Raw genomic sequence first — 9,323 nt, 5'->3', positions numbered from 1 at the left:
TTTTCTCTAAGAGTATAATCCCTGGTAAACTGACCACACTCCACTAAAAGAGGATGCAGATCAAAGAATATTTTGGCAACACAAATCGGTCTTGAGAGGATAAGGAAAATAGGCACAATGTTGGCTGTGTAGGGAGCAGGGCCGGGTCTGGGAAGAGCTGGGTTAGAGATGATCAAAAGTGTTTGTATTAAATTCTCAAAGACTTAATGAAAAACATTTTTAAATGATACTGTCTTCTGTAGTTTTTAGCTCGCATTTAACACTTTTCCTATTGCTCTACAAATGGAGATGGGCAAAATGAACTTTTATATTGTCTTTACACCTACAAATGCTTGTCTTTCTCACGATGAAATATACTACTTTAGATCGCAGTATAACTCACATTTGTTTGGAATTTCTGAAAATGAGTATTCTACTAAGTAAGATCGGAAAACTATAGCAAACAAATAATGGCAATACACTCAGAACTTATAAAAAAACCAGGGTTTTATTAGAGTGCATTACTTTAACCAAACAATATTTCATCATGCCATTTTCAAACATGTGTATAATATTTATTCATATTCACCTCCCCACTCTCTCTCTTGTTACACCCTTCCTACTGGTCTCCTTTTAGTTCTCAAGGAATCCTATTTTCCATTTTCTCAATAATATTTTCATTTGCATATTGAGAGTTTCTCATTAGTATGTCCCTTGAATCAACAAAACAATCATTTGGTTGGGATAGGTAGAAATTATTCAGTGGCTTAAGATGAGTTTTCAGAAAGGTATAAGAGTATTTTGAAAAATGTCACTCAAATTTTTCTTTCCTGCTAAATGAGTACAAATGCTTTAAATGGTTTATAACCTTCATATTTACTACACATCAACTACTGGGGAATTGTTCAACACATTATAAAGCAATTTTACATAAAAATAATATTAGTCTACCAAGAAGTTGAAAACTGATGACACCATGGTAAATACAGATGTTACTTACTCTACTTCATTTTTTCTTCTAGTTAAAATATTTTATATAAAAATTGCCACTGAAGAGAGTGGCAGTATTTAGCAAAATCCTGAGAGAACTGCAATAACTACAACATATTATGTTTAACTAATATAAAAGAAATAAGAATATATTTTTTTTTAACTTGTGTTGCTCTGAAAATTTTTTTAAAAGGTTGATCAGAACTTTGGCTTTTTGAACTACATTTTTGTCTAGTGTACTTATACCCTTTACATGTATTTATATTTGTCTATTTGTTAACTTTTCGTCATGAATTTTCTGTTATATTACTCTTTACCTTGACAAAATAAATCTTTAAACATGAAATCACCTCTTTTCACAACATATTTTCCAAAAGTGATTTATGTAATAATTCACTCATGGGAAAATGTTCTCAAAATGAATGATAAGCTGTCTTCAATTACATTTTTACAAACTAATATAATCTAATTTCACACTTGGGTAACTTGAAGATGTATGCAACAATTTTTCCCCTTAATGCCTGTTGTACTAAAGTTTGCAAGCCTATCTATGATATTCCATAAATTTACAATAATGATAAATAGCACACATAGACATTAAGTTTTGTGTGCTTGTTTTAGTATATCTTGAATAATATTTTAGATTATTATTTGCACAATAGTACAATATTATTAAGATTTGAACAAAAATGAGGCTTGGATATAACTAAAATTATTAGGAAAGGAAATCTATTAAAGGATGCAGGAAGGAAAAAACAAAGCTGATCACGTATGGATCACCTTTGAAATCGGGAACAGAGGAGATCTTCATGAGTGAACTAGGGATGGGGGTGGCAATAGAGGGTAGGGTATGGGAGATGAGAACATGAGGGAACAGGGATGGTTGAGATGGGGGAGGGTGAGAGTGGGAGAGCAATGAAAGAGATATCTTGATAGAGGGAGCCATTATGGGGTTAGGGAGAAAACCTGGTGCTAGGGAAATTCCCAAGAATCGACAAGGACTACCCCAGATTAGACTACTAGCAATAATGGTGAGGGTGCCCGAACTGGCCTATCCTGGTAATCACATTGGTAAATACCCTAATGTCATCACAGAAACTTCATCCAGTACTGATAGAACCAGATGGTGCTTGGCCAAGCACCAGGCCAAGCTCCGGAAGTCCAGTCGAAGAGAGAGAAGAGGGATTATATGAGCAAGTGGGGTTAAGATCATGATGGGGAAACCTACAGAGACAACTGAACCAAGTTAAAAGGAACTCACAAACTTCAGACTGACAGATGCATGCCCTCTGCATATGGGAGAGAGTTGTATAGTTGGGTCTGTCTGAGGAGCCCCTGGCAGTGTGATCAGGTACATGAGCTGGCTTTCTGGATCCCATTAGCTTTGGTCAAACACCTTCCTCACCCTTGAGGCAGGGGGAGGGGCTGTGTCTTGTCATAACTGAATGTACCAGGCTTTGATGTCCCCCCATGGGAAAACTTACCCTTTTGCAGGAGGGGTGGATGAGGATGGGCAGATTATGCGGGTGTGGGAAGAGCAGGAGGAGGGATGACAGGGGCATCTGTGGTTGGTGTGTAAAATGAATAAGTTTTTTAAATAAAAAGAAAAAAGAAAAAAGCCGAAAGAAAATACAATTTAAAATATCACCGAAAGAATTTCCAGGCACTGTCCCCTGAAGTAAAATTTTATCATGGGAAAATGCAAAAATAATCAATTATAAATACCTGTCTATTACACTAAAGTCCTTCTATCCAATGATCAGCACAGGACATTAAAAAACACTTTTGTACAAAACAATATTTACAAAGGTATCTACTGTTTGAAATCATGAGCCCAGTTTTCCATCAATTGTTTTGAAGCTTACTTCAAATGGCAGCCATAACAGCATCAGAAATGGAAAGTAGAAAATGATTAACTCAGTCTAAAACATGGCATGAATATGGGGTGTATACAATTGAAAAGTTTTTAAATGGCAGTGATGAAATGTTTGAAGGTAATAAAGAGAGTGAAATAATGTGAGGCACAGATGGTCCATAAACTAAAAATATTGGTACTCTTTGGAATCTGGAAATGAAAGAGAATCAGGCACTGTTTGAGAGCCTTGAAAAGGAGCACATTTTTGTTGAAAATTTGACTTTAGCCCCATGAAACTAATTTGAGACATCAGATGCACCATTGCCTATGATTAGCATGATTGATTGTAGATCACTAAGCTACTCAGTTTATTGTAATTTATTATAGCAGTGATTGAAATCTAAAACAGCTGCATTTCATACCCAAAGAAAATAACCACCAACAGCAAATGAGAATTGAAGATCTAATACAGATAGCATCTGGGGAATTTATAAGATAGCAGATTTACTATGTCCATAATGAACTGTATTCATGAACTAAAAAGAAAATGATATACATCATAAATGAGAGCCTATATACAAGAGAAGTGCCAGGAATTAAAAAAATGATAGACATGCATTTTAAAGTTATTTGGTTGCTTTAAAATATAACTATATAAATAATACACATAATATATTGGGTATCTGTATAGCATGCACAAAAGTAAATATGTAAGCAGTAATTACTTCCAATTACTAGTGACATTGTTGTCAATTTATAAATAATCTGAAAATATTCTTAAGGTGTTCCTCATGATGTGTTATATACTATTTTTAAAATTGATGCAGATTTTTATGTAACTTATAAAACAAGACAACTATGTAAAATCAAGAAAGAACGGTGTATTATAACTCCAGATAGACAGGCAAAAAACAAGTAAAAAGAAAAAAAACTATACCAGGCATGGTAGTGAACACTTTCAATCCTAGAATCTGGCTAGCAGAGGCATGAGTATCTCTGTAAATTTAAATCAGCCTGTGTATATAGCGAATTTTATACCAACCACAAATACACAATGAGATGCTGTCTCAGGAAAACTAATAAACAAAAAAGAAATTGTAAAAAGAAAAAAAAAGTAACATCTATAAAAGAAGAAACAAAAAATCCTAATTTTACTAGAAAGTAACTAGAAAACAGGTGGGTTTAATCCAACTAATGCAATAATTACACAGTAACGTGTTAGGTTCAAAGAGAAAAACAGGATGAAAAGATCATATTGTACAAAAGAGCATAGCCATACTGCAAGGCTATGAAACAGAGAAATAATGTAAAACCAAACACAATGTACCAAACAAAAATAGTTGGTACCCAAAAAACTTGTAACAAGATAAAACAGTGAAAAGGTATAATCAGCACGAATGATGCTCTTTCTATGATTTCCTTTTACTGTTTAATATGGTAAAGCATTTCAAGGAAAAATAGTGTAAGTTCTTAAAATATCTTCATATTGCCTAACAATAATGAATCTCTGATTTTATCTCCAAAAATAGCATAGTAATTTGGAATGGGGAGAAAAACATATTGAGGTGAAAGTGCTATTATAGAAAATATAATATACCCAAAAGACTTAGTTGTTTTATCATGGGGCTACAACAAGTTTATCAAAATTACACAAACAGTCTATGGAAGATAAAGGTTATTTAACTACATAGTAATTAATCACTGCTTATATAAACTAAATTCCGTCAACTGCAATTATTTTTTTACTTAAGTATCTATTTTAATTTTAGTTTTGTGGCAGAATGTGTGTGTATGTGTGTACATGTTTGTGTGTGTTTATGTATGTGTAAACATAACCTCCTGAGTTAATTTAGGGTTACCTGAATGTTTATGAATTCATGACTGAACACTTGGAATTGGATAATCAATTATAATCAATTGGGAGAGGGGCTCAGTCAAAAGGAAATCTATTTTTCCTATTTTCATAGTTCCTTAAATGTTTGTTGTTCTTTCATGGTATTTCCTCACTGCACATTAGCATTTTCAATGGTGGTGTACAGTAATATTGTTTTAGCAGTAATATTATTGAAGTAGCATAGATGAAGTGTCCCTCTCATTCTTTGGTCCTCTAAATCTTACAATCTTACCATTCCCTCTTCCTTCGTTAATGTTTCTCCAGCCTTAGGTGCAGGAGTTGCTGTGCTGTAGATATATCAATTGGTACAGGGCTCCTTACAATTATGTTCTTTGCAATTTGAATGGTTGTGGTTTTCTGTAATTGATTCCTACTGCAAAGAGAAATTTTCATGATGAAGGGCGAGAGCTATACTTACCTGTGGACATAAGGATAAAAATTAAGAATATATTTGCAAATTATGCTGGTTTAACAGTGTGGCAGAGGCAGGATCTCCTTTATGATTTATGACCCTAATAACCCTCAATATTTGCCTAAGTTTTTAGTACCAGACATAGTTTTCCTCCAGTTGATTGGATCTTAAGTCCAACTAGACAGGTTTTGGCTGCTGACAAGTGTCACTCTTGTACCTTTAGGATTGTCAATTATTGCTTGTCATTGTTATGGCTAATATGCATCATATATAGCAGTGTAGGACTACTAATTATTTCCCTCACTTGGAAGCTTGAATAGCACCTTCTGTTACTGTGAATGCTAGTTCTTAGGGATGAGACATTCAAAGCAGATCCAGGTAGGATCTTCTGGATGTTGTGCATGTAGTTATCTGCAATGAAGAATTACATTTAACTTCTGGCAAATGAGAGATAATCTTTTGTGTTATGTATTTCCATACTTATTAGAATATTTTTGATGAAGAAATAATGAATACCAATATAATTTTTAAAGCTATTTATCCAATTTGGATAAGGTTAAGGTAATATGCATTTCATGTGCACATGAGAAACACTCTTAAACACACACACACACACACACACACATTCTCTTCAAGTGAAAATCTCACTCCAAGCACTCATTGAATTTTAAGTAACTCATAGTCAATTGTGTTTTTCACACAAATAATCATATTTAATCTCTAAATGAATAAAATGAATAACTTTATAAGTAATTTAATGAAACTATCATATTCATTATATCAACATTCAAAATATTCTATTCTATCTCGACATAATGTAAGAAAAGCTTTATGTATATTTTATCCTGAGCCATTTACTAGGAAAAGGAATATATTTATATTGTATCCATTGGATAGCTACTATTTTATAAGATGAAATCCATTTATTTGAGATCTGCAAATAACATAATCATTTCACTCAGTTGATTTATGCAATAATCTAAGAAGCAAGTATACACTTCCAGATGGTGAAGGTATAATATAATACTTATATGATCTGTGACCAAAAAGAATGGTCACACATTTTCTTTGATCCTTCCAGAACTCTGCATTCCCATTGTCTGCTTATAAAATAATTACTCTCAGAAGCTTATATTAATTATAACTGCTCAACCATCAGCTCAGGCTTATTACTGACTAGCTTACACTTAAATTAACCTGTAAATATTATTTGTATTTAGCCAAGTGGCTTAGTAACTTTTTTCAGTTCTACCTTGTCATCTTGCTTCCTCTGTGTCTGGCTAGTAACTCCTGATTCAGGCCTTCCTCTTTCCAGAATTCTCCTTGTCTGCTCACCCCACCTATACTTCCTGCCTGACTACTGGACAATCAGCATTTTACTTATCAGCCAATCAGAGCAACATATATTCACAGCATACAGAACGATATCCCACAGCAGTTCTCCTTTTCTGTCTAGTCAAAAAGGAAGGTTTTAACTTTAATATAGTAAAATTACATATAACAAAACAGTTATCAAGAAAGAATTACAGTTATAATATCTAGTCTATTTTTATTTGACAAAATTAAAGAAAATATTCTATCTAGCCTATATTTGTGCATCTAAAGTTTCATATCTAACTTATCTTTTATCAGAAACAAGGAAAATTGTAACTATCTAGTCTTCAACTACACCAAAGACCTCAGAAAAATATAATATTACCTCGGTCGGCAGGAGTGCTTTGTAAGCAAATTCCAAATTTCTGGAAATGGCAGAGACAGCTACCTGCTTGGACAGTCATCTAAATTTCCTTTGCAATATTGGTGCATCCGTCTTCAGCCTATAGGTCTAGAATCTCTCAGTCACTTCTTTCTGTGTCTTGTAGAATATCTGGCAGTCTTGTCTGTGAAGCAGGAACCTGAAGGACCATCTCACCTTGCAAAGTTCAGTGGTCACCTTCCTATGGGTTCTACATGTCCAGTCGATACAACATTTTGTCAAGCAGTCCAGGCAAGAACATTTTCTTGCCCAAATGACTATTTTTGCCAAGAAGAAGATAAACTCCATATGGAGTGCCTTCAATTCCCATCTTCCTTTTGAAGTAAATCAGTCCTGCCAGGAACAGATGTGTCTCATTGTCCAGGAAAGTCTAAGTTTTTAAAATATTTTAAATGCCATGTTATGTAGGTCTTTGAAGTGTCTGAAGATTACCTAGCTAATTGAAATATATCTATGTATACCTACAAAACTAACATGACTTTAAGTTTGATTATCATAAGTGACTAATTATCAATCTGTATTTCTCAACAATACAGGAAAATTTCACATGAGTTGCACAAAAAACCCTTTAAATCAGAGTAGAAATATACATGCAGTATAACAGAATTAACTTTAAATTTGTATCATTAAACTAAAATCCATAACAATGTAAAACATTTTTTCAACAAGTTGTTGCTCTTTAAAAGTATATTCAATAATCTATGCTTTCATCCTATCATATCTTTTCTTCTTTAGAAAGAGAGTGCATGTTGTGGGGTGTTCTGTATGTTAAATGTGTTGCTCTGATTGGTTAATTAATAAAATACTGATTGGCCAGTAGCCAGGCAGGAAGTATATGTGGGACAAGTAGAGAAGAAAATTCTGGGGACAGGAAGGCTGAGTCAGAGAGATGCTGCCAGCCACTGCCATGAAAAGCAACATGTTAAGATACCTGTAAGCCATGAGCCACAAGACAACTTATAGATTAACAAAAATGGGTTGATTTAAGATATAAGAACAGTTAGCAAGAAGCCTGCCATGGCTATAGAGTTTGTAAGCAATATAAGTCTCTGTGTGTTTACTTGGTTGGGTCTAAGTGGCTGTGGGACTGGTGGGTAAGAAAGATTTGTCCTGACCCTGGGTCAGGCAGGAAAACTCTAGCTAGGAATGACGCCCAACAGCTCGAGCAGCAGTGAAGGGTAAGAAAGGGTTTTTAGCTGTTAACTACTGCTCTGACCTCTTGCGCTTTTAAGTAGGCATTTGGCTCTGTGTTTCTCATTTAATAAGATGGTTACATCTACAATTGCATTTATAATCAATAAAATAAAGTAAACATTTAAATGTTTAAATGTTTGGACCTAGCTTTGTATACTACTTCCTGATAGATGAGGGTGCTGGCAATCTAATGGGGATCCTGAGAAAATTAAGAATTATGGTCAAGTCCTGACTGGAGTAGTCTATGAGGCTGCATTTTTCTGAGCAAGTTGCCTTGAAGCTAATCTGGATGTTGAAACATCTGGAAACCTCTCAAGGGGTTTTTCTTGATTAAACCATCTTAGCTTGGAAACAATCCATAGGTTCTCATCTTTTGTGGAAACAAAAGCAGAACCTGTTTTCCAAAGCAACATATCCTTAGACAACAATTTTGAAGTCAAGATACCATATATATATATATATATATACATATATATATATATATATATATAATTTAACTTAGCAGCCTTTATAGTCAAATGTCTTTCTGCAGTTAAAAATCCCAAAGACAACATAGATTCTCTGTTTAATATCCTTCTTTACGTGTCTTACTTTTTATATTACCTTTACTGTCTGTTTAAAGACTTTACTTTTTAAAACTATTACTTTATATAACTGTCTATATTCATTTTCATTTCTCTTCCAAGCCTACATCCATTTTTACACACACCATAAACCATTTAAAGTCTTATTCCATCTGAATCTGCCTTTTGTCAATCTCTTGCTTTAAACTGCAGTAGCTAGTACTGAATCTGAAGCCTTAGCTGCTGACTCTATCCACTTCAGCTTCCCAATATGGTGGTGATACATTTACTGTCAGCTCTGGGAGCCATACACACCACCAACTCTCAGAAGCAGTAGGTCTATGCCTCCATCAAAGCAGTGTGTAGCCCAGAAACTATATATAACTATACATAACTATATATAACTATATATATATAAAACTATATATATATATATATTTAAGGTTATATATATGTATACACACACACACATATAAATGTATATATATATTTCTTCTGTGTACTAGCAAAAGCTAAGTTCACCATGCTGTGTACTGGTATTGCATGGCTTGGAGATGCCTCTGTGTATCATGAGGGGTATCCATCATGCTACAGGTCAATCCTACATGATGCTGTGAACTTGCCATTCTATAGCTCATTCTATAGCTATGAGAGACATAGCTAGAAAGCTGTTTTTAGCT

Source organism: Peromyscus leucopus, chromosome X (assembly GCF_004664715.2).
Source record: "Peromyscus leucopus breed LL Stock chromosome X, UCI_PerLeu_2.1, whole genome shotgun sequence".
Taxonomy (NCBI): domain Eukaryota; kingdom Metazoa; phylum Chordata; class Mammalia; order Rodentia; family Cricetidae; genus Peromyscus; species Peromyscus leucopus.
Note: the sequence above shows the minus strand (reverse complement) of the source record.